This window comes from Rhodnius prolixus, unplaced genomic scaffold (genome assembly GCF_049639745.1).
Source record: "Rhodnius prolixus isolate KJV_2025 unplaced genomic scaffold, Rpr scaffold_2, whole genome shotgun sequence".
Taxonomy (NCBI): Eukaryota; Metazoa; Arthropoda; class Insecta; order Hemiptera; family Reduviidae; genus Rhodnius; species Rhodnius prolixus.
Window position 1 is genome coordinate 54,263,524 of NW_027411592.1, and position 26,503 is coordinate 54,290,026.

The following is a 26,503-nucleotide window of genomic DNA, read 5'->3' on the forward strand; positions in this document are numbered from 1 at the left end:
TTTTTAGTGCGGTATGTTTCGTGCCGTTTTCTTGTTGGAAGACAAACGTTCCATCCAACCCTTTTTTTTTGAACTTTCACTTAAATTGTACCTTAATATTTTTTTGAGCACTTGTGTTGGGTTCTTGTCGAACAGTCTTCAGAATTTCCCGCTTATGATCGGAATTAAGTTTTGGTGCATTGCGTGACCTACTAGTCATACTTCCGTATTTTTATTTATTTATTTTTTTTTTTAATTTATAAATCTATCTACTCTATTTCACGAATACTTTTTCTATCATTTCACAACTACACAATAAGTTCACGAACTAGGAACTAGGTCTAGGAAGTTCCATATTAGTGGTTAAATAATACAAATTAGATTATTTATTCTCCAAACTGACTGATATGATTTTTACAATTCAATAGGGTTTTTTTTGAACTATATTCATCTGTTTTTCTGTTTTTATCTGTGTAAAAATTTCGATTTGTGCACATTTATACGCTTGTTCACAGACTTTGCATTCGTGTGTGGTGTTGTTTTGTTAACGTTTCATTATGATATTCCAGTTAAAAAAATAAAATAAAAGATTTTATATAAAATAAACAACTCTAGTTTCTCTCTACCGAATAGTATAATTTAATTTGAGAAAAAAAAGAAGACGTTTGTACTAAGTTAATAAAAATAGTAATAAAATTTAGGTAAGTGTTCAAGTGAAGTGCTCAAGATTTCAGTTTACTCAATTTTTTTTTGTGCTAGCTAATGGTAATTAAAAAAAACAATAGAAATTGAAAATTGCAGCCCGTATAGTAGAAAAAAATTCATTTATTTTTTTAATTATTTATTTTTTTAAATAAAGTAACTTAATCAGTAGGTGTAGGGAGACAAACAGTAAGAACAAAGTATTAGTTCATTATAGATTTTATTATAACTTTTTTAACTACAATAAATTACAATTAGTTTTACATTATCATTTTTCGTATAGTTAAAAAAATGGAAACTAATTTATTGTTGTTTGATTATTCATAATGTTCCTGAAGACAAGACACCGAACATGGATCAGGGTAGAAACTGATGTAGAACTGGATCCAACTAATTCCTTGAAACAGAAGAGCACAATTGGCCTATTATGCACTGTTACAGGTATGATAAAGTATCTATAGTAATGTAATTGGTTAATCTTTTAACCAGTTAAACTAGCTAACTGTTTCACAGGTTAAACTGGTTGTACTTGTTACACTGTTCTGGTGTACTGAATAAAGAATCAAATCGGTTATACTGGATCACTGCTTTTACTAATAAACTAGTTAAAACAGTAACACCAGTGTAACCAGTTATAACAGTTATGCTCGTTTAACTGGTTAAACTAACTACTTAATCGGTTTTCGGTTGATACTGATTAATCGGTTAAACTGGTTTTACTGGTTGACTGGTTAATCACTTAAACTTGTTACTAGTTAATTGGTTAAACTAGTTTAATTGGTTACCATTGTCACTTCGCTTCGCCTAGCAACTTATTTTCTTCTCCTTATAATTTATTTTCTTCATTTATCCACTTATTTTACCTACCCACTTATATATGCTGGTAGGTAGATCTACAAGTAGATAGATGAATACATTAAGTTAATAGGTGAAGAAAATAAATGATGGGTGAAGAGAAATAATTTGATAAATGGCAAAGGTAACCAGTTGAACTGGATTAACCAGTTTAACGGAATAACTAGTTAAACTAGTTAGCCTGTTAAACCGTTTAACCGATTAAGTACTTAACCAGATAAACTGGTTAACAAATTAGCTAGTTTAGTCGATTAACTAGTTTACTAGATAAACTAGTCTGTTTCCAGTAAAAAAGATTACCTAGTTTACCAATTTAATTAACTGAACCTGTTAGCAAGGTTAACCGATAAACTGAACCAGTTTACCATTAAGTATTTAAAAAGTATAACCTATTTAACGCAGTATTCTGGTTTAATCGGCTAATGGGTTAACCAGTCAACCTGGTTAACTAGTGTCCGGTTAAACTAGTTTAAATAGCTAACTGCTTTAACTAGTTTATCGGTTAAACTGGCTAACTGGTTAAGGTATAACTGGGTAACTAGTTAATCGGTTAAACTTGTTAACTGTTATCGGTCATTAATATCAACCGGTTAACTGGCTAAACTGGTTAAACTAGTTCAACTGGTTACCTTTGTCATTTATCAATTTATTTTCTCCACCAATCAATTGATTCTTTTAACTATCCATTTCTTGATCTTACGCCTATCCGCCTATATTATAAATTTAAGTGGATTGGTTAGAGAATAAGTGGACAAATGAAGAAAATAAGTTGTAAGGTGAAACGAAATGACAAAGGTAACCAGTTGAACTAGTTTAACAAGTTTAGCCAATTAACCAGTTGGCTAGTTTGACCGATGAACAGTTAACAAGTTTAACCGATTAACTTTCTACCCAGTTATACCCTTAACCAGTTAGGCAGTTTAACTGATCAACTAGTTGAACCAGTAAGCTAGTTAAACTAGTTTAATCAATTTACTAGTAAATCAGGACGACTAGTTAAACCCATTAGCCGATTAAAACAGTTGACTAGCTGACAGATTATACTGTTTAACTAGTTAAACTGGTTAATTAGTTTATCGGTTACCCTGGCTAACTGATTCCATTAGTTAAATAGGTTAACTAGGTAATTTGTTTTAATGGCTGGCTAGTTTAACTAGTCAATTAGTTAATCGGCAAAACTGACAGGCTGCTTTGTTAACCAGTTTTTAGCTGGATAGGCTAGGCTAGGTTAGTTTAGGTTAGATTAGATTAGATTAGGCTAGGGTAGGTTAGGTTAAGTTGGGCTAAGGTTAATTAAGCTAGGGTAGGTTAGGTTAAATTAAGTTAGGCTAGGATAACGTAACCTAACCCCCCTTTTAATTAGGCTAGGTTAACCTAACCTAACCTAACCTAACCCTCCTTTTAATTAGGTTAAGTAAGGCTAGGTTAACCTAACCACACCGATTTACTAGTTAACCAGTTAAACCAGGTTCCAGTTTAACCGGTTAACAATTAATCAGCTAAACCGATTACGCAGTTCAACCGATTAACTAGTTAACCAGTTAAACCAGGTTCCAGTTTAACCGGTTAACAATTAATCAGCTAAACCGATTACGCAGTTCAACCGATTAACTAGTTAACCAGTTAAACCAGGTTCCAGTTTAACCGGTTAACAATTAATCAGCTAAACCGATTACGCAGTTCAACCGATTAACTAGTTAACCAGTTAAACCAGTCAGCCAGTTTAACCGGTTAACTAGTTAACCAGTCAGCCAGTTTAACCGGTTACCTAGCTAATCAATTTATCTGGTTTACCTGCTAAGAGATTGAACTATTCATCCCGGTTAACTAGTTAATTGGTTAACCTGACTCCTGGTTTAACTAGTTAAATTGGGTAACCAGTTAATCGGTTTTATTGGCTGACTAGTATAAGCCAAAGTAACTTATTACCTAGCTATCCAGTTAGCCTGTCAACCAGATGAACTATTAAACCGATTAGCTGGCTATCTATCCAGTTCAACGGATAAACTATTTTACTAGTTAAACCAGTTCGCTAGTTTAACCCAATAAACTAGTTAGCCGCTAACCCGAATAACGAATTAACCAGTTAAACCAATTTATCAGTTAGCCAGTCTATCCGATTAACTAGATAACCATAAACCTGTTAAACAGATACACCAGTAATACCAATTTAACCGATTAACCGGCTATGCAGTTTAACAGATAACTAGTTAACAATTTTAATTGATTAACTAGGTAACCAGGTAGCACGTTTAACCAGTTAGCCACGTAACCAGTTTAGCTGATTACATGCAACATGCGAAATAATTTTAAAGAACTTACGTGAAAGGTGGAAGTAAATATTTAGTGCAACGTCCTGAGAAGGATCCTTTCTTGTTCACTGCCTATACAGTTCTCAAATGTAATGGCATTTCTCTTGCTACCTAAACCAAACATTTTTTTTTATTTTTATATAAACTATTTTAATAAATTGTATGTGTATAATAAAATGTACTGCTTTTTACTTTATTTAATATTTGTAATAATATCTATTTCTTTTTCAGTCTCTGTTTCTTCTTGTTTTCGTTTTTTATTTTATTTTATTGTTATTATTTTATTTATTTATTTTGGAAAACGAAACATTTCCTAATAAGTGATGCATTTTCAATTGATCTGATCTTACTAAGATACATGGAAAATTTAAATAAAATGAAAAAATAAAGAAAACAAATGTAAAGAGACTGATCTTGCATGATTTTTATCTCATTGTGCAAATTTGAAAAAGAGATTGCAAACGTTTAAGAAAATTAAAAAAAAAAACTTATTTTAAAAATAAAATTTCACTAACCTTTGTACAATTATCTTCAGGTAATACCGGCAACAGGAGTAGTGTCAATTCACATCCAGAAATCAATGCTGGGCAAAGTGTTGCAATGAAAGAGATAGTTGTTATCAACACGAGCACCTCTATCTAAAACCAGCAGCCTGAAATAATGTCACATTTACTTATGTAATTCAAATTACTAATGATTATTCTTAAATTTTGTTAACTTCTTAAACTGTAGAATGTATTATAATCATTTAATCTAAAATAAAAATATTTATTTCCTAAGAACTTAATCAGCTCTGTTTTCTTCTCCTTTCCCTTAATTTACAGTAACCTGTAATTAAAATCCCAACATTGGGTATGTTTTTATATCAGCTGATTCTCAATTATCGATGTTAAATAAATAAATGCATTAACCATAATAAATCTACAATAATTGAATCTTTATAATTTAATAATTGAATCAGCTAAATTAAAAACATTCAAGCATATTGGACATAGATAAAGAGTTACGTGTACAATTAACAGGATGCAGGGAGACACTACATAGTACCCAATAATAAAATCTAGTTAGGATATCCTGACGAGTTATACATTTATTTAAGGTAGAAAGTATTAAAAAAAATTAATATAGTTAGCGTAGGTAAGAAAAGTTCAGAGAATATAGAAACAACACTGCTAATGAACAAAAAGTAAGAAATGTTCGAAGGTGTCAAACCACAGGAACACCTGAAACAACTTCATTACTGCAATAACTATATACACTGGGCCAAAAAAGTCTGTGAACACTAACCTAAATTTTATTACTTTTATTATTATCTTAGTAGAAACTTCTTTTATTTTCAAATGAAATATACTATTCGATAGAGAGAAACCAGAGTTTTCCATTTTATATTCAATCTTTTATTTTTGTTCAACAGGAATATCACAATTAAATGTTTAATAAAACAACACCACAAACGAATGCAAAAAAAGTCTGTGAACAGCTGTATAAATGTGTAAAAACATTAAGATAACAAACAGAAAAACGATTGAATAAAGTTTCAAAGTTCTCTATTGTATTGTAGAAACCACAACAGTCAGTCTAGTGAATAAATTATCTAATTAGTACATATTTGCCCGCTAATATGGAAGTTCCTAGAGCGATTCGTGAACTTATTGTGAGGTTGCGAAATGAAAGAAAAAGTATTCGAGAAATTGGGAAGATAGTTCAAAAAAACCCTTCAACGGTGCATAATATAATTAAAAAGTACGAAAAGTACGGAAATGTGATTAGTAGGCCACGCAGTGGACGGCCACCAAAACTTAATTCCTTTCATAAACGGCAAATTCTGAAGTCTGTTCGAGAAGAACCCAGGACAAGCGCTCAAAAAATAAGTCAAGAATTATCAAGTGGTTATGTGTAAGCGTAACACCACAGACAATTAGATATAAATTACATGAATACGATTATTGCGGTCGAGTCCCAAGGAAAAAACCTTTTATCAATAAAATAAATCGTAAGCGCCGATTGGATTTCGAGAAAGAAAATGTTTCTAAGCCTTCTAGTTTCTGGGAAACCGTAATCTTTTCAGATGAGTCGAAATTCAATGTTTGTGGGTCTGATGGACGACAAAAAGGGTGGCAAAAAAAAAATGAAGCTATGAAAATGAAAAATATAAAGCCAACTTTTAAGCATGGGGGAGGCAACATTCTCGCTTTTACGTGATACAACCCGACGCCCCAACACCTTAACTCAATCGAATTAGCACCTAGACGATGCTGGCTGTATGGCGAAAGCCAATGCCAAAATAAACACCCCCCCAAACTCAATCGAACATTTAAACAGTCGCCAAATAAATAAAAGAGAACTAAGAAACTGTGAACAATTAAAAAATGTTATTTTAGAAGACTGGGAAAAAATACAAACGTTGACGACTACAAAATTAGTAGGATCGATGAAAGCTCGCTAGTTGGAAGTGATTAGAAACAAAGAAGGTCCTACAAGTTTTTAAAATTTATAATACATGTACAATGTGTAAGAATGATTTAATATCTGCCAAGTGATCACAGGCATTTTTTGCATTTGTGTGTGGTGTTGTTTTGTTTAACGTTTCATTATGGTATTCCTATTGGCACAAAAAAAGATTTTATATAAAATAAATAACCCTGGTTTCTCTCTAGCGAATAGTATAATTTCATTTGAGCGAGAAAAAAAAGAAGTTTCTACCAAGATAAAAGTAATAAAATTTACACACTACTTTGACCCAGTGTAATCCAAGAATACTAATTTTGAACACATAGTCGATTAAAAAAAAAAGATCAAAGAATTCATCAAAAAGGTTTAGAAATCAATTTAAATACTTTTTGTAGTGTTCAAAAAATTAAAGAATTAACCAAAACTGAACGAAGCAAGATGAAGCAGTATTTAAATGACATGCTGTTTTCATGCAAGAATAATAAAAATATCATTAAATAATTGATAATAAAGTCTTACCTTGTTTAAAGAATATCCAAGTTCATCAGCATCTCGATAGATCACCAGTCCAACAGCACTTGTCACTTTTTAAAATAATTCACAATACTATTTACACTAAAACTGTATATCACGCACTAAGTATAACTTAAATTCAATTTATAAAATCGAACTTCACTTTGCCACGCACTAATATTCACTTAAAAAATCACGTTAATAAAGAGACACCACGTATTTGTTAAAGATGGCCGACGGTAACTGGCCAGGCTGATCAGCTGGTAAGTGAAGGTTATCTAAGCAGCTGATTCCAGCTGTTTTTTTAAAATTTATTTTCATACATATGGTAATCTACCACAATAAAATGTAATTAATAAATTAAAATTTTATTATTCTTACATACAAAAGTTAGGTCTTCTAAAAAAGATCGTATGATTTGAATAATGTAATTAATAGCATATAAGTCTACCTAATTTTGTATAGCAGTCCAATATGCCAAAATTGTCAAATATATCAGCTAAATCAAGAAATATAGCTGCTGTGTACTTACTGTTATCTACTTTATGCACGATTTATTCAGTTATTTGTTCAATTTATTGACAAATACTTTGACCTGAACCCAAATTAGTGAGATGGTATTTGCTGAGTCAGTCAAGTTATGTAATAGATGTTAGCAGAAAAATTAGTTGAACCGTAATCACCTAAATTGCTGTGTTTACCGTGCAGTACTGTAATACTTGTTGGAGGGGGGGCAGAGCGATGTGTTCACGACAAAGGTTCTCCCCACCCTGCCCCACCAGGTTCAGGTGATCAAGAAAACGACCCGAAACACCGAACTAAAAACATAAGAACGGCTTTTACGTGATACAACCCGACGCCCCAACACCTTAAATCAATCGAATTAGCACCTAGACGATGCTGGCTGTATGGCGAAAGCCAATGCCAAAATAAACACCCCCCCAAACTCAATCGAACATTTAAACAGTCGCCAAATAAATAAAAGAGAACTAAGAAACTGTGAACAATTAAAAAATGTTATTTTAGAAGACTGGGAAAAAATACAAACGTTGACGACTACAAAATTAGTAGGATCGATGAAAGCTCGCTAGTTGGAAGTGATTAGAAACAAAGAAGGTCCTACAAGTTTTTAAAATTTATAATACATGTACAATGTGTAAGAATGATTTAATATCTGCCAAGTGATCACAGGCATTTTTTGCATTTGTGTGTGGTGTTGTTTTGTTTAACGTTTCATTATGGTATTCCTATTGGCACAAAAAAAGATTTTATATAAAATAAATAACCCTGGTTTCTCTCTAGCGAATAGTATAATTTCATTTGAGCGAGAAAAAAAAGAAGTTTCTACCAAGATAAAAGTAATAAAATTTACAGACTACTTTGACCCAGTGTAAACCAAGAATAATAATTTTGAACTCATAGTCGATTAAAAAAAAAAAAGATCAAAGAATTCATCAAAAAGGTTTAAAAATCAATTTAAATACTTTTTGTAGTGTTCAAAAAATTAAAGAATTAACCAAAACTGAACGAAGCAAGATGAAGCAATAATATTTGTATAGTATTTAAGTGACATGCTGTTTTCATGCAAGAATAATAAAAATATCATTAAATAATTGATAATAAAGTCTTACCTTGTTTAAAGAATATCCAAGTTCATCAGCATCTCGATAGATCACCAGTCCAACAGCACTTGTCACTTTTTAAAATAATTCACAATACTATTTACACTAAAACTGTATATCACGCACTAAGTATAACTTAAATTCAATTTATAAAATCGAACTTCACTTTGCCACGCACTAATATTCACTTAAAAAATCACGTTAATAAAGAGACACCACGAACGTGTTAAAGATGGCCGACGGTAACTGGCCAGGCTGATCAGCTGGTAAGTGAAGGTTATCTAAGCAGCTGATTCCAGCTGTTTTTTTTATTTATTTATTTTCATACATATGGTAATCTACCACAATAAAATGTAATTAATAAATTAAAATTTTATTATTCTTACATACAAAAGTTAGGTCTTCTAAAAAAGATCGTATGATTTGAATAATGTAATTAATAGCATATAAGTCTACCTAATTTTGTATAGCAGTCCAATATGCCAAAATTGTCAAATATATCAGCTAAATCAGGAAATATAGCTGCTGAGTACTTACTGTTATCTACTTTATGCACGATTTATTCAGTTATTTGTTCAACTTATTGACAAATACTTTGACCTGAACCCAAATAAGTGGCAAGCGTAGCGGGGAACAAAGGCACGGGCACAGGAAAAGCGTAGAGAAAAGGGAAAGCAAGGATCCGGAAGTGGGTACGGAGACAGAGTGTCTGAAGCAGAGCGGGGTGTTTTCAGATGTAAATTAGCTGGGGGCACTTCTCTGATGTTCGCTGGATGCGGGAAGCTAACTACCAACAGCGTAGCGACAGCGGAAGCGAAAGGCAGCAGTTGCGTAGTAACCACAGCGTGGGCGTCGAATGCACAAACGAAGCAGCGCAGGCTGTCTCTATTACAGCAGAGAGCAGACTGACTGGCTTCTAGTTGCCCAGCTAGTAGGTCGAGCGTGGCCGAGCGAGCCAAGGCGGAGAGCCCCGACTCTCGTACAAGCGCCCAGCTCGGCGAGGGGTATCACACACACACACACACACACACTTTCACCCAGGCACTCCCCGGTGTTGCCAGATCTATTCTCGTTTACGACCGAACATCCCGCCCGCCTTGAAGACTTGGCTTCAGCGGTTACTGCGTGAGGAGGGGGCAGAGCCAACGGTCGCCCACTGACCCCCGTAGCGGTGCGCACGTCGGCCATACGACCGACTCCGTCCCGACCCGGATGCACCGCGGTAATTCGTCCGAGAGGCCATTGGCGTGGAGGGAGGTGCTCCTGGTTGATGAGGACGAGTAGGCCCGGGGGGATCTCAGTGGCGGGGAGTAACCATTTGGAGCGTTGTTGAAGCGTATGGAGATACTCCAACCGCCAGCGCTTCCAGAAGTCCTGCTGAATCCGGTCAATGAGAGCCCAGCGCGACAAGCGATTCATCCAAAGAATCAGGTGATCAGGTGAACACATGTACTGTACATATGATATGCTACGCCGCCATCTTGCCCAACTGTGTTAAAAAAGCGGGGGAGGGTGGGGAAAACCTTTGTCGGGAACACATCGCTCTGCCCCCTCCACCAAGTATTACAGTTTTGCACACTAGTCACTTCTAAAACTAATACTAACTTCATTCTTAACCTCTTCTCGTATTTCTTCTTGCAAATGAATATTGTAAGATATGTTTGGAGGGACAGAACGACCTACGATACTCAAGTCGAACTGACGGAGAATTTGTGCTGTTCACGTACATAGAGGAAAGTTACGGCACTGCTACCCACCTGGTGGCTATTTTTTGAACTATTTTACTCCTATGTGATAAGTGGCGCCTTTGACGGATTTGTTTTGAACTAATCTTTTATTTTTGTTTTTTATTCAATATTTGTTCAAAAAAATTTAACCATTCTGCTTTAATTTTTATTAAATAAAAAATAATAAGGTTCAAACATTATCGGAAAAGAGAGACAAATTACACGTAATTCTGTAATAAACTAATTGAATACGGTTGACGTTTTAACTTTAACCTTTCTTTCAAGTAGAAATAATAACTTGTTTCGACTCAAAGCGAAAGAATAATTATTATAAACAAAGTAGATGCAATAATTGGAACATACTAAATAATAGGTAAGATTACCTGAAGAACACTTTCACAGGCCAAATGGAAGGTAGATTTCCTTAACTTCTTTATTTTCCAGAGTGGAATGGATGAGATACTATCATAAATTAATAATTTTAACTAAATTAACACCTTGTGTGAGAACAGAAATCGGAGTATTTTTCGGTTTAAGTAAATCTTTTATCAAGCAGTTCAAGTACATAGCAACCAAACTAAACCATTCTGTAAATTTCGTTTAAAATGATTAAGCGTTCCTGGTTCTACTAAGTCCCCGTTGGGCACTAAACCAACACTGGCTAAATTGAGGAAGGTTACACACATGTTATACAGAAGGTTGCACACATACAATGTGTCATGTAAAACAAAATGTTAATAAATCGTAAGATTTTTAGAAAAAATAATAAAATAAAAATTACTGAACATTTCTACAAACTTGGAAAGAGAAAGAACCAAATTCTTTTTTAAAATCCTAATGTTGAAGTTGTATTTCATACGATTTGGAGGGGGGGGCAATTTAACCATAAGACAAAAGAATCATACTTCCATCATATATACGTGAAAAATAATTATATTTAAATGCAATAATGATGAGTAAGTGATTAAAATAATATAACAAGTGCACAAATCCTTAAAAAAACCTTGGTCAGGAAGATTTTTTATAAATTCAAGAGTATTAGCTAAAGTTGCTGTCACTAATACATCTTCCATGGCCGCAGAAGTCTTGCCCATTATGTGGAGGTATCTCCTTAAACCAAAACTTATAAGAGATTCAACAACGCTAGTGACAGATTTTCAGAAAGACTCATAATCTGCAAAGGCAATATAAGAAATAAACTGCGATCTAAAGTTTCTATAAGATTCCCTTTTTAAGTTCGCCGAATGAACGCGTCTGTAAAGAGTAAAATGAGTGTGATGATGAGTTAGAGTATGACTGTGGGTTCTCTAGTAGAAGTTGCTATTCCACTTCCCCCCTAAAGAACCTAAAGATGTTAGAGACGCCCAAAAATGAAAGCAAAATACAAACACATCTTACCGTGAAAACATCCTCTGCATTAACTTCACTACAATCATTCAGATGAGTACCAAAACAAAAGGTGAAGCTCAGTTCGTCACAAAGAACAGGAGGCCTGCTACAAAATAGATCATACAGTACTTGGTGATGATAGCTGCTTTTCCACCTTCTTTTATCGCCTGTTCAAATTTGAATACGATAAATTAAGCTTTAATTCTAACCAATTAATAAACATATTGATCTTATGTACTAAAAAGTAAGTTAGTGGAGAAGCTTAGGCTCAAATACGAGGTGAGTCAAAGATGTTTGAAAGAACAAAAAAAATGGAAACAAGAAAGTTGTCAGTCAAATATTTTATTTAGAAATTGTCGTGTCAATAATCTACCGAAATAGAACAGGAGATGAGCTACATGATAAGGAAGTACGCTTATACTTTGATGATGATGATTGTGCTGCAGGGAAAAATAATAATAAACATTACCTTTTAATTTCTTGTTTTTCGCTAGTGAAACGACAATTTTATTAGAATTGAGCACCTCTGAAGAAATTTTATAAGCTGCGCCGTCCCGTAATTGTTCACGTGCCAATGCTTCAGAGGCATCCTTAAAAACACAAGAGAGAATTTTAATTTTACTATAACATTAGCTAATCAAGCAAAAGAAAGCCCTTTAAAAGCTAGTTTTGTTTTTAGTTGGGAGAAAAAAAAAAACTCCACAAGCTATACATATGTATATTTTTGAATAAAGTGTCTTTTTGACTTGTCTTTTGTCTTAGTTTAGTATTAAACCCTCTCTAAACCTGGAGAATTCAACACAATATATAAGATTTATACTACGTGTTAATACTTCTGTTAAGTTCATGTGTAGTACACAATAAAGGTAAACGACCATCATTGAGAGCGAAAGATTATTTAGGTGCATATAAACCATACATACCTATGTGCTCAACTTTGAAGATTTTCTCAAGACTGAAGCAAATCTTAGTAGAAGTCAGATCCATTTCATTAAGGAAGACTAACGACTGAATAAAACACTTATTAAATGAGGAAAAATAAACATGCAAAACTGGGATAGATTTTTTTTTTGTGGCAATGGTCCAGGTTTCGAAATTCATCATTGCGTCATTCTGAAAACTTCACCAAATCTCAGAACACAAAGCCTGTCATGTTATGTCAAAAATTCTTTGATATAAAATAGCCATCCTATTAGCAAGAGTTTTTCTTGGAACTTTTGGCAATACCTTTCAGCAATGTTGCGATAATAGATCGTTTTCTGTCTGATCTATTGTATCATATCCACATTGTTCAAAACAAATATGTGCACTACTTGTAAGTTGCCAACATTCAATACTCTTTAATTCATCTACCTTAGCTACTTAGTTGATACGCCAACAATTGCTGGAGTCATAAGGTTAGTATTTTCCCTAAACCCAATGGAAATGTAGTGTACCAGCAAACTGAATTTTTAATACCAATTTCTTCTCGAAATCTTTCTATGTCCATAGCAAAACAAAAAATAAAAATAGCTTTTTGAGGAAATTTGAAATGTCCAGTTTCAAGGAAATTTTGATAGTCGCTCACATTCTTGAGAACAATAATAATAAATTTTACTCACACAGAAAGTTTTTTATGGATGATCGTCACCTTCCTATTGTCATACCTCAACTAATGTCTTGCCTCAATATTTGTAAATAGGAAACTTTGCGTAATTTGAACATTTGTTTCACAAACAGTTTCAGAAAAAACATTTTACAGGTGAAGCAAATCACTTATAAGGATATCACCGTTGCTTACAAAATGAATAGGGCATGAGGCTATTCTGTAATTACAAAGGAAGGTTAAATCTGTATGAAAACTAAATCGAACATTGCAAAGCTGCCATAAGAATTAATAAAAATAATATGCCATATTTGAAGTAAATTATCCCTAAAAAATTTTTAAAAAATAATAAAATTAAAATAAAACATGAAATCTGATATAACAATTTCAAGAAAAATGGAGACCTGAATCACTTTAAAACTGGCTCTTAAGGCAAATTCAAAGTTATAAAATTTATAAGGATAAGAAATATGTAAAAAAAAATTTGAAATAACGTTATTTTTATAAAATTTATGGCTTCATTACACGAAGGATGATACTGCCTGTACAGGTTCTCTTTAGTCAATAATCCACAATTACCATTATTTTTAACCACCTCCCACAAGATTTTTGTTTTTAAAAATAATTTCTTTATAATCGGCCATGCCCTTTAAAACGATTGAGCACATGCTACAAACGCGATATTTCTGTTTAAAACTTTCTTTCAGGGTAGGCTACAGCGTCTCTAATTGATGTACATATAAAATTTCTATTGATTGAGTACAATCTCTGAATTGATGGCCCATATATGTAAATAAAAAATATTTTAAATAATAAGGCAGAAATAAATAGGAAATCGTTCCTTTGTATGACTGTACTCGGAGTAGTACACAGCACCAATTAACTGGACCATATGTTCTTCTGGCTATCACCTGCCAAAAGCGTTAGGATATCTTTAGATTTCAGCAGCGTGAAACATAACCCCTATATCCAATCAAACATAAAGACAAAATTTTGTAACCATTACTTACGAGGGTCGTTTGAAAAGTCCGTGCAAAAATAAAAACTACTTAATTTTTTGGGGTAAACCTTTTTTATTTTTCAACATAGTCTCCTTTTAGGCTTATACACTTCGTCCAACGCTGCTCTAGTTTGTTGATCCCTTCCGAATAATAGGATTTGTCCAAGTCTGAAAAATAGCCATTCGTTTCTGCAATCACCTCCTCGTTTGAATAAAATCTTTTTGCCGCCAGCCATTTCTTCATATTGGGGAACAAATAGTAGTCCGATGGAGCCAAGTCTGGAGAATAGGGGGGATGTGAAACGAGTTGGAACCCTATTTCCATTAATTTTGCGACCACAACTGCTGAGGTGTGAGCTGGTGCGTTGTCGTGATGGAAAAGGACTTTTTTGCGGGCCAATCGTGGGCGTTTTTCTTGCAGCTCGGTTTTCAAACGGTCCAATAACGATGAATAATATGCACCTGTAATAGTTTTACCCTTTTCCAGATAGTCGATGAGGATTATTCCTTGCGAATCCCAAAAGACAGTCGCCATAATCTTTCCGGCCGAAGGAACGGTCTTCGCCTTTTTTGGCGCAGATTCCCCCTTGGTAACCCATTGTTTAGATTGTTCTTTGGTCTCAGGAGTGTAGTGATGTATCCATGTTTCATCCACAGTGACGAAACGACGCTTAAAGTCCTGCGGATTCTTCTGGAACAGCTGCAAACCGTCCTTGCAACACTTCACACGATTTCGTTTTTGGTCAAGCGTGAGCAATCGCGGCACCCATCTTGCGGATAGCTTTGTCATGTCCAAATCTTGATGCAAAATATTATGTACCCGTTCATTCGAGATGCCCACAGCACTAGCAATCTCACGCACCTTCACTCTTCTGTCATCCATCACCATATCATGGATTTTATCAATGATTTCTGGAGTAGTAACCTCAACAGGGCGTCCAGAACGTTCAGCGTCACTTGTGCCCATATGGCCACTCCGAAAATTTTGAAACCACTTATAAACTGTTCTAATCGAAGGTGCAGAGTCACCATAATGTTTATCAAGCTTCTCTTTAGTCTCCTGAGGCGTTTTGCCTTTCATAAAGTAGTGTTTAACCAACACACGAAATTCTTTTTCGTCCATTTTTTGAAAATCACTCAAACTTCCTCGATTCAAACGAATGCCAAACACAAAGAAATAGACCGATCTGGCTGAAACTTGGTGTGTGTTCTTCCAAGAGATGCTACTAACTAAACATAACCTCGATACGCGCCAGTAGTGCTATCTCTCTGACTTTGCACGGACTTTTCAAACGACCCTCGTAGATTAGAAGAATTTTAGAAATTTAGATAGAAATAGAAAACAAAACATGACTAAAACAGGAACTGAATTAAAAAATAATACTAATAAAACACCAACAAATTAAAATATTTTGGTTTTATTTATACCTACAAATTCATTTACAAATATTTGTTAACTTGACGAAGGATTTACCGAGGAGGATTCACTGAGTATTTCTTTTTTTTTACATTTTATTTAAATAATAGTTGAGGTAAACTTTTTCTACCTTTCAGGTGTTTATATAAAAAAGCCATTCAACAGATCTAAATTGTGGACTTCTCTCTTTTTTTTTGTATTTAATGTTGTTATAAAGCATTAGAAATTTTCCCTAAAATAAGCCTTCGGCAAAAGATACTTATATTATGTAAAATATATTCTAATAATATTTGGACAGGTAATCCTCCTAATAAAAGTAAAAAGAAAACAAAATATATATATATATATTGATTCCGTCAAGTAAACAAATAAATATAAACTAAAAACAAAAAAAAAAATGATAAGCATCCACATAAAAGATGCCAAATATATTTACAACAAGACAGTAAAATTTGTAACAGTAGTATTTTTTTTTTTTTTTTTTTTTTTTAAATTTTACAATTAACACACTAATAAATGGTAATGCTGACTCTCTCTTTCTTCTGATAAAATATAATTATTTTTTTTATTTATTTTTATTGGTAAAAATACAAGTTAACTATATAAATTGAGGTAACAATTTTTCTTTCATTTTTTTTAATATATTTAATTTTTTTTTTTTTATTTATTTCAATCTTAATACACAAATATATTAAATTTATATATTAAAAAATAATGGTAGGGTTTGTAATTTAATTTTAACTTTATTATTATTAACAAAAGGACGTATTTTTATTGTTTATTTTATTTCACATTAGTTTTCTTTTCTTTTCTTGCAGCAATAAGAAAAAACTTTTATCAAAAAAGAAAAAAAAAAAAAAATTAAGAGAAATGATCACACCTAGAAGCCCCTAACGGTTTTTCGTCACTATTTTCGTCGCACTAAATTTGAGTGTAAAATTAACAATCAAAACCTCAAAACTATCACAATTGATTTTTTTTCTCTTTTAACTATTGTGCTCATCTCTTTTAAATATTTATTATTAATTTATAAAAAAAAATCGAAAATACAATATTAATTATTTTACATATAGGTTGTCCGTAAAGTTATTGTTGATATTGCATTTGTGTAATTTTGTTTGTAATTGTAGCAAATAGGATTGTTTTATTATATCACTTGTAGTAAAGTACATTTTCCTGCGATACGTTTTTTGTCACTAATGGAATAGTACTCAAAACAAATAAGTGAGTCAATATTTAACCATATAGCTCGTTTTTTTTAAACCCCTAAAATCCATGATTTCTTTTGACCACACATTAAGTGAGGAGATGAAAATTGGCCGGTTAAGTAGTAAATGCGTTAATAATTAAAATATTCAATAAACAATAAAACTCAAAATAAAATTATTGTTCAAATAAAAATATTTTCATTTCCAATTTTTGACAAATATGTTGTGTTTTTAAAACCTAAAGGGTTCCTGATGAACTGGAGGAATAACAAAAAAAAAATCCTACATTCAGTAATAACAGATTCTATCCTTAATAGCACTGTAGATTTTTATAAAAGATAGTTGCAAAAATGACATTTAAAAAAAAAATGATTGTACCGTGAAGGCAAACAAATTCCTGCTCAAAATTATAATCAAGTTTCATTGATGGTTTCCAGTCAGTTTGTTTCACTAAAGATTCAATCCTCAGTTCAAACCAGTGCGCGGTCCTATCCAATTATTTTTAATATTCACGTAAAATCCGAAAAGTCTTCGACACCCAGTTCTAGAGCATTCTAAATCTTGCAAGTAACCTTTAAAAGATGCACCTTTAAAATTCAGTAACTGAAACAAGCATTGTGGTTCAACAAGAGAAAGGTTCACTTTTTTTTTTTTTTACTCCAAAATTGCTTAATATTGGAACAACGAAAACGATCATTTTTGCAAGAAATCGCTTCCAAAAACTTTTATGAAAAAAATGCTTTACAACAGTTATTTATCAAATTTCCAAGCTATATGCTAATATAATTTCAAAATTTATTGTTTTGGGAGTGGATCTCATTTTCATAAATAAAGATAAGTTAATAAATAAACCTGGTTTCAAAATTTCATAGCAAAAAAAAAAAATAAACAATAGAAATCACAACAACTTTATGGACAATCTAAGAATAAATCAATTTTGAACATTTTCTGCCAGCAGATAACTTTTGCTTAAACTCTTTAGCAATGACAAATAATAATAAAAAGGCAACCGAGATTTAACAAATATTTAACTGATAAAATTTCAAGACAGTTTGCTAAACAAAAGAAAGCTTTTTAACTCCGTAAATATATTTTTTTCAATATAAAAATAATTTATGTTTTTTGTTCCTCCAAAAAATATATAATACAGAGCGCTTACATAAAAAAAGTTATATATACAACTTTTTCTTGTTACTAATAATATGTTAACCATTTAAAATAATTATGGGCAAACCTTTTTCTATTATTAATACGAGAGTGGTTCAAATATAAACCGGATTTTATATAAACCTTCTTTATTTGAGAATCCGAGAAAAGAACAGAATAAATATCCTATCTACATTGTTGCGTTCCCAATAAATAATCTTTCTCCTCAGAAGGCTACTTTCAGCAAACCAACAATTCTTTCACTAATATGGAATTCATGTACTGAACTGTAGTTCAACACGGTGGATGGATCATAAAGGTGCAACGAGTTGAATCTACTGAACGCGTCGTTATGCGTCTTTGCGAATAAGTTTAGTTCCCAAATTGTTGCGATAAAAAGCCTACTAAAAGCAGTTTACACCATTCTCTCACTGAATGGTCACCGAACCTTCCGGGGCAACAGCATCGGTGATGCTGGAAGAGGGCTTTTAGTAGGGAGGACTTTTATTTTCCCACTCCATACGCACGGCAACTTCCAATATTTTTGACCCCCAATAAAAATACTTGCAAATTATTGTCTAATTATATCATCATTTCCTAAATGTTTCCAACATCTTTATTAAAATGCTTTTATTGGCTAGAAATCGGCTTATTATCCGTTGCGCTATGGACAAGTGGTTCCGCTGGCTATTTAACGAAAGTGGACGACAATCCGGTTTATATCTGAATGACTATCGCAAATACACAGGTTATTAACAAGAAAGTGACATCACTTTTCTTCATTTCATTTCCATTTCACACCGATTTGAACAAAAATTTGTGATGCTTTTTTTAAATATTGTATTTTCCTTTTTTTTTTAAAAAAAAATTCCATATTCATTTACAATAGAAACAATTTTCAACAAAATAGAAAGCTATACATATTTATAAAACTATATAACTCTGCTTTTTAAAATTTTCAACATTTTCAATAGAATTAATAAAAAATATGTGATTTAACCGGGATTTTTGTTTTTTTAATTATTAAAAAAATTATTCAACTATTGGAATTTTTCATTTTAAAAAATAAAGTTCCTCTTTTATTAATTACATCACATTCAATCCATTCTTATTAAAAGCTTTTTTCTTTCTTTTTGTTTAGTTTTCGTTTCTTTCATTTCAGAATATCACCATTTTTGTTTTTCAAATTAAATATCGTTTAGTTGAAATTAATTAATTAAATAGAAGCGGTATTTTTACATTAAAAGGATTTTACCTAGTAAAAATATAGGTTTCTTTCTTTTACTCTCTCAATATCAAAATACTTTTTTCTTTCTTTTCACGTTTTTCTTTGTTTTTGTTTAAAAATAAAAGAAATTGGAAAAAGAATCATTTTCTTTTATATTAGACACTAGTTTTCTGCTTTTACTTACAGCTTTTATGTTTTTAAATTTAACTCACAATATACATCACAAATGTTCAATTTTTGTTTTTTGTTTTTTTACTTTCTTTTTACAAATTACTAAAAAATTTACATTTTTATTTATTAATTTTAAAATAAAGTGTCAGCAGATCATTCAAAAGCCTGGCAGTGTCAGAAAGTGGACAAGAATTTATTTTTTAAACAATCATTTTCAAGTACATCTTTAAGTTTTTTTTTTTTTTTTTTTTTTTTTTTTTACTTTAAACTTGTTTTACATTGCACAGTGTACGCTAATTTTGTTTTTTGTAAATATTAATGGAGAAAAAGTAGAACAAAAACAAAATGTAAATATATATATATATATATATATTGCCTGCAAATTACAAAATACGAATAATTATAATTATATTTACAAATATTTAATTTTTTTGTTTTTTAAAAAGGCCAATTTTTTGTATGAATTTATTTATATATATATATATTTCCTTAGATACAGAAAAATAGAGCATACTCTTTATAGTTTTCTTTAAAAATTTGTTATTTTTTTTTATTATTAATTAATTATTTATATGTATTTACACTATTTATATAAAAATAATATATGAAGAGAAAAAAAAAAAATCTATATGCGCGTGCAAGGTGTACGTGTGAACATTTTTATGTGTTTTAAGTGGGTGATTTGTTTTTATTAAAAAAAAAAAAAAAAAAATATATATAAATAATAATAATAAGCTATACAGGTTTTCAGAGGTGATTTAAAAGGCCTTTTTCTTGAGGAATTGTTTACTCATCTCATTTACAACAAAAACTAAAGTTCATATGAACCATTTTGTCCGAGTCTCATCGGTTTATAAAGATTTTTGAGAAAAATGAAAAACTTTATGAAGATTTTTTTTTTTTTTTAAATTCGTATCTTAAAAATGTCCTAACTCCCAGCTTGATGTTTAGAAAAAATTAAATAATAATAATAATAATGAAAGATGAAGTTAAAGTTATAATATCATTACCTTGTGGAAAATTTAATGTTCCTTGATTGCTTTAATCATTGAATCTGCTTGATGGACGGATCAAAGCAGGAATCTACAAAGTTGATCTACCCCCAATTGTTTCAGGAAGAGGACATAGTTGTAGAGGAAAAAAGCTTAACTTGTTCATCAAAGCTGGCGAGAGAATGTTGAAGAGGATTTACAGAATGAGATGGGTCTTTTTGGATTTTAGGTATCCAGAGATATGTGGAGATTGGTTCTTTTCTTGCTTCATAGATACCTTTTAGTATAAGTTTCTTATAAGCTACTGGGCTTGCCAGAATGGGAATTAATAGAAACAGGCAAAAAAGGCGTAAACTCTTAACTCTTGTAACCTGGTTGAAAAGATTTATAAGGAAAGTAAGTTAAATCTAAGGACTACCTCGAAATTTTTATTAATATCGAAAGAAGAATGATTTAAGGAACCTAGCAGCGTTGAGTAGTAGAAAGCCAAAGCCGTTAAGCAGTGCACACTTTCATAAATAATAAGATAGACATAAAACATAGGGAAGGGCTTTCAACACTTTCAAGTTCAAAGTAAAACTAAAGTTCAAGAAAGACAAAGGATGGAAAAAAAAAAAACCTGTATCTCCCTAGTCGACTATTGTTATGAAGTAAGAAGGGATGACAGGAAGATCATGCATACAGAAACTACATGGGACTCTAGTATGTGCGACCCAGATTTGATTAGAACAAGAAGGAAACTGAATTTTGAACGTTAATAACCATCACAGTCGATGCCCAAACTAAAAAAATAATCATAATAATAAATTATAAATAAAATAAAAAAAGAAAAGCAAATATATCTGAGGCATGCCCACTGTTCAACACGAAGACACAGTGTCCGTCTAAAGAGTAAACAGAGTATGTTGGAGAATCCCATGCTTTGGTGTAATGCAACCTGATAAATGTTAAGAGAATATAATTGAAAGAGAGATAATGTTTGTGAAGCTGCCACTGAATTTGAAGAAGTAACAAAACTGAAAGATCCAACTTATTTTAAGTTGAAGATTAGTGAGTTAGGGTATTCTATTGGAGCCCTAGATTATAGCTATTCATGGTTCTATACCTTAGGGTATATTAATAAATATGTATTTTAAATATTAAAATAGGCTAATTCTAAAAAAAAACAGTTGCGACTCGTTGGGACAATGGTTAACTTCGATTACTTTCTTAACTGCGATGGCCATTTCTACCTCTTACCGGCCTGTACATATTTTCAATGAAAAATTTCAATTAAAAAAAAACCGGAAATGGTAAAAAAAAAAGTATTTAATTTTTTTTGCTAATTTCTTTCTTTTCTCCAAAAAAAACAATTTTGGACGCTTTTTATACTTAAAAACAGGACAATATAATTTAATCAATTATTTCAATTAATTTTTTTGTATAAAATAAAATAATAAAAGACTACTTAAATGTTCTCCCCCCTCAACGTGTAGGTAACTATGACAACAGACACTCCAGACAACAATAACACAAGAGTGTTTTGTTTTTTTTTCTTTTAAATAAAAAAAAAGACATTTGGAAAACAAAAATCTTAAAAAATAAAAATAATATATATATATATATATGTTCACATTTACAAATTAAATTTAATTAAATTTACTATTTTATTAAATAAACACACACATTTCTTCCACATCATTCAGGAAAAAAAAAAAATCCCTTTCATTCCTTTATATTTACCTAACCCTAGAGAAAATTAATTACTATTATTATTATTTTTTAATTTTTATTATATATTTTTAATTTTAATAGTAAATTTTTATCTTCTTTCTAAAATTTTGTGACAATTTTTCTTATTTTATTTTTTTTTTATATACATATCGTAAAAAATATGGTTGAGAAAAGTGCCCCCTCTCCAGTTGGAGGCTAATAAAACATTTTTATTTTTAATTTAAAACTTAATTTTTACAGGGGGAGGAAAAAAAAAGAGAGGATAATCTGTCCCTACACCTAGAAAATTCACCCAAAGTGTTAAAAAAAAAAAAAAAAAAATCAATTAGTTAAAGTACGAAAACCAAAATTACGAAAAAGTATATTAGATTATTTTTCAATATTTTGTTTTTCACTTGTCCTCGAAAAAAAAAACCACCAGTAATTTATTTTTTGTTTGGAATGTAATATACTTTAAGTAGTGCACTTTAGTGCGGTAGGGGGGGAAAAAACTGAAAAATCAAAAACTAGGAGGAAAACGGTGATGGAACGGAAGCCAATTTTTCTATTTATCCCGTATGAAATTATTGCATACGATATTTAGAAAGTCATAATTGATTCAAAAAGTGCTTTTGGATAGAATTTTTAAAAATTTAATGTAACCCCTCTTTGGATTATAAGTAAATTTAAATTCAAAACCTAAAGTTGTAGCTTTAAGGGATGTTGTACTCTGCAAAGATGTTGGAGTTGGAAAACATCATGGCCAAAAGAAAATAGTGTATAAATGAATCCACAAAACAAGTGCTGATGTAAAAGCGCTCAGTGAAGAGGAGTGGGGTACCCAAGCAAGTACAGAGTGTGCTTAATGGAAACTCGGATAACTGACCAAAAAAAAAAAAGAAAAAAGAGCTGCAAAAAAATGGACAAGACATCACACAACACATTGAATGGGAATCTGTTTGACGAGGAATTCCATCTTTTATAAAGAAAACCGCACTGTTAGAACAACTATTTCTGGTTATTTGGCCTGGGATTGTGCGTTAATTGTGGAATATTGGTCATGAAAACATAAGAGTTACAACTGCTGTGAGTTGTGAACGGTTGGATGTATTCAATACAACAGATTGCAGTATGACGTAGAAACGTAGAATAAACATCAGGGGGGATAAGATGCATCTTAAGCAGATACATGCAGAAATAAATACTGCTCCCATTAAGATAATATTGAAATAAAAAAGAAATAGTTTCCAGTTCATAACTGTAACATATTACGAAAAAATTACAGTTATAAAGGAGGATTTACACTATGTTTTAAAGAAAATTTGGGAATTTTATCTTTTATAGAAAAAGAGAAAAAAATTGTCAAAGTTGGGTGTTTTTCAGCGTTACGCTTTTTCGTGCAGTTTTTGACGATCAACCCTTATACAACTGTCCTACCGGACAGTTTTAATTTACGAAACGTCCGTATTGCATGTTTGAACAAGTCACCGACAAGTGTGTGTAAAAAATCGCGCAGACGCGGCGCGTTCGTATTGCATGTTTAAAAACGTCGTCGACAAGTAACTCGCCATAAAAAAATAATTCGGTTTAGTATGTACTACCATTTTATTATAATTAATTTTATAACAATATATTGATGGGGAGAAAGTCGATAAAATAAATTCAATTTTAGAAATGCTTGGCGGGCCGCGTGTTGCTCATCCCTGATCTAGAACAGTGATGGGCAAAGTACGGCCCGCGAAAGTATTTAATCCGGCCCGCCGAGGGTCCATCGACATGGATAGTATATGGCCCGCTATAATTACGTTTTGACGGTCGAGAAATATAAAGTACATTCTACTTAGTAGAATAATAGATGCATAACCTATATAGGTGAAGCTAAACTAGCCGCGTAGTTACACAAGTGTGTAATGCTGTAATGTTTTTATAATATTATGATTAAAAGCTTTAACACAAAATGCATTTTTTTTTTTTCTATAATTCTGGCCCTCCTCTAGAATTTCTTAAACTTTGTGGCCCCACCCCCATTAAAAAAGTTTACCCACCACTGATCTAGAACAACAATCCGACTTCTTTAAAAAGATCTCTACAAAATATTTTCAGAAAAATGACTTTCAAATGTCGCATGCGAAAATTAAATGGGATTAAAAAGATTGGGTACCGAAAAAAAGTTTAGATTTTAAGAGTAAAAAAGGTAAATGTATTTCATAACTATTTTTGGAAATTACTTTTTTGTTTGCAGTTTTTGAAACTGATGATTCACGCCTCGCGAGATTTACTTTATTAAAGTAAATTTGGAGGCTGTAAAATCTTTTTTAAATTTCTTTTTTCTTCAAGGACTTTTGTACACTGTTTTGATAATATTGTGAAAAAATTATCTTTACTTTTTTTTTTCTTTTAATTTTTTTTTTGATGCCCAAAATATCCCTTCCAGAACAATTCAAAGGACTGGAATGTTTTATCTAACTAAGTTTACATGAACTTAAAAGAGAAATAAAAAGAAAAACATTGTAAAAAAAAAAGAAAAAAAAAGTAATCTTTTTTAGTCCTTCGGCAGGCTTTGTAAAAAAAGTATTGAATACTATTAGGCAATCGACTTTTTTTTTTTCTTTTTTGCCAAGAAAAAATTGAAATTGAACAAATAAATTAACACTTGTTTCTTCTAAAAGTATTTTGAACTTAATTTCACAAAAAGAAAGCCATTAATTAGTGTTTAACTCAATTTTAAAGCCTACCAAAAAAACTATATAAACCATAAAAAATATTGTACTGGGTGGTGGTCTGTTTAATTCATTTGTTAATTGCTTTTTTTTTTAAAAAAAAGTCTATCGATTTATTTTACTTTAAATCTGTATGTGCTTTTGTACTTTTTATTGAAGGCATCTTAAAATGTAACGGTTACTTTTTTAAATTTTCAAAGATAAAACAAAAAAACCTGCCCACTGATTTTTTTTTAAATTGAACTCCTAAAAAACTAAGCTTGTGTACGTACATAAAAGTTTTTTAATTAATATAAATATTTATGTATATATCCTTTTTTAAAATTTTCTCTCTTACTATTTAACAAAATAATTTAATATAGTCCCAATTTATTATTAATTTCCTTTTAGAAACCAATCTCTCTCTCCTTGCACTGTCTAATTATCGTAAATTTCGTAATTCATTTTAATAAAATTAATTATTAATACATTTATACAATTAATATATTATTTATAAAAAGTCCATCTTATAAACTAATAAAAAAAAAAAAATGTACATGAAAACTGAGCCTGGTTTATTGTATATATACAAACCCTAAATGTGTATATATATTTATATATATACTGGTGGTATGCTTCTTATTTAGGTGTGTATGTTCTTAAGGGGGAGACGGGGGCACGCATTTACAGGTAACTCCTTGTTGTTTCTTCCATTTATGTATATATATATACTTCTTTATATTATATATATATATCTGTTTAAATATTAGTTAAAACCTATCATATTGAACACATGCCTGGCTGTCTTCTCACTATTTTAAAACCTAATCGTGGTAGTTGACGCTCGCGCACAGCTCTCCTCCATGGTCTACTCAGCATCCTCCTTCAGGTTAGGTCTTCCAATATTGCACACGTCTTCAAGGCGGCTTCTTCTTTTTATTACTTATTAACTTTTTATTGTACTTTATCCAAATGCTCCAGCTATGGATCTAGAAAAAAAAATATATATATATATATAATTCAAATTTGTATTAGTAAAAGGCAATTCTTGAAAGTCCAGTAAGTCATATACCTTTATGAGATTTTAGTGATTTATGAAAACATGTGAGCATGCAATAGAAGTAGACCCTTTCTGTTGGCCAATACCGGTTATTGTTAGCGTAATTTCCGTTATATTTCAGCGATTTCTTGATAATCAAATCCATAAATTTAATGTACTATACACTGATAGTTTCACCAGTTTAGAAAACTGTTTAGTGAATGACAACACCACATCATAACCACCAATCATTTTGGTCTTTGTGAAGGGTTTTGGGAACTCCGCTTTGTTCGACCCCTGTCCCAGGATGATCTTTTCAACATAGACATGATTAACATGATTCCATGAAAAAAATGCGGTAATTTTTTCCTTCGTCAATACAGTGAAGAACAAAGCTCCAATCGTTTGTCGATCATTCAAATCAAAAAGTCCCATTTTTTTTTTTTGGAGTTTTCTCACCTCTCCCAATATGCTTTAAATCATTCACAGCAGCAGTGGGGTTAGATTAGATTACACGGCGGGACGGGACCCACGCCCCACAAGAGGTTTATTGTGTCTTCCCTAAGGAACTTAGGAATGTACCTAAGTCTAGTAGGTGAAACCTCCCCTTCTAAGAAGGTTGAGGGCTTTCCCTACCAGTGCTCTGTGATCCCCCGAAACATTTAAGACTTCTACGTTGACACTTAACAACATCTTTTGATTACAGTAGGCCGACTGGAATGGTTAAAATCTCCAGAAAAAAAATTGCCAGAACTAACTTTGCACAGGATTAATTT

At 31.6% G+C, this 26,503-nt stretch overlaps 1 protein-coding gene and 1 long non-coding RNA gene across 7 annotated transcripts in view; both read right to left on the reverse strand.

Annotated features, from left to right (window-relative positions):
• Positions 1-884: 884 nt before the first annotated feature.
• On the reverse strand, positions 885-14,341 carry LOC141449996 (uncharacterized). 3 transcript variants are annotated; one of them, XR_012455848.1, is made up of 7 exons: positions 13,152-14,341; positions 12,020-12,140; positions 11,560-11,717; positions 6,819-8,772; positions 4,364-4,500; positions 3,859-3,959; positions 885-1,078 (listed from the first exon to the last, which is right to left on the reverse strand). It is a non-coding gene; the product is annotated as an uncharacterized lncRNA (long non-coding RNA). The 3 variants fall into 3 exon arrangements; XR_012455849.1 differs by lacking the exon at positions 6,819-8,772 and adding an exon at positions 10,545-11,335 and having other exon boundaries at positions 13,152-14,262; XR_012455847.1 differs by lacking the exon at positions 6,819-8,772 and having other exon boundaries at positions 13,152-13,408.
• Positions 14,342-15,537: 1,196 nt separating this feature from the next.
• The window catches only part of ftz-f1 (ftz transcription factor 1), a 355,962-nt gene continuing 344,996 nt past the window's right edge, over positions 15,538-26,503 (reverse strand). For all 4 annotated transcript variants that reach the window (XM_074119982.1, XM_074119981.1, XM_074119984.1 and 1 more), the window contains one exon: positions 15,538-25,677. The gene's annotated coding sequence lies outside the window, so the exon portion shown is untranslated. The remainder of the gene's footprint in view (positions 25,678-26,503) is intronic.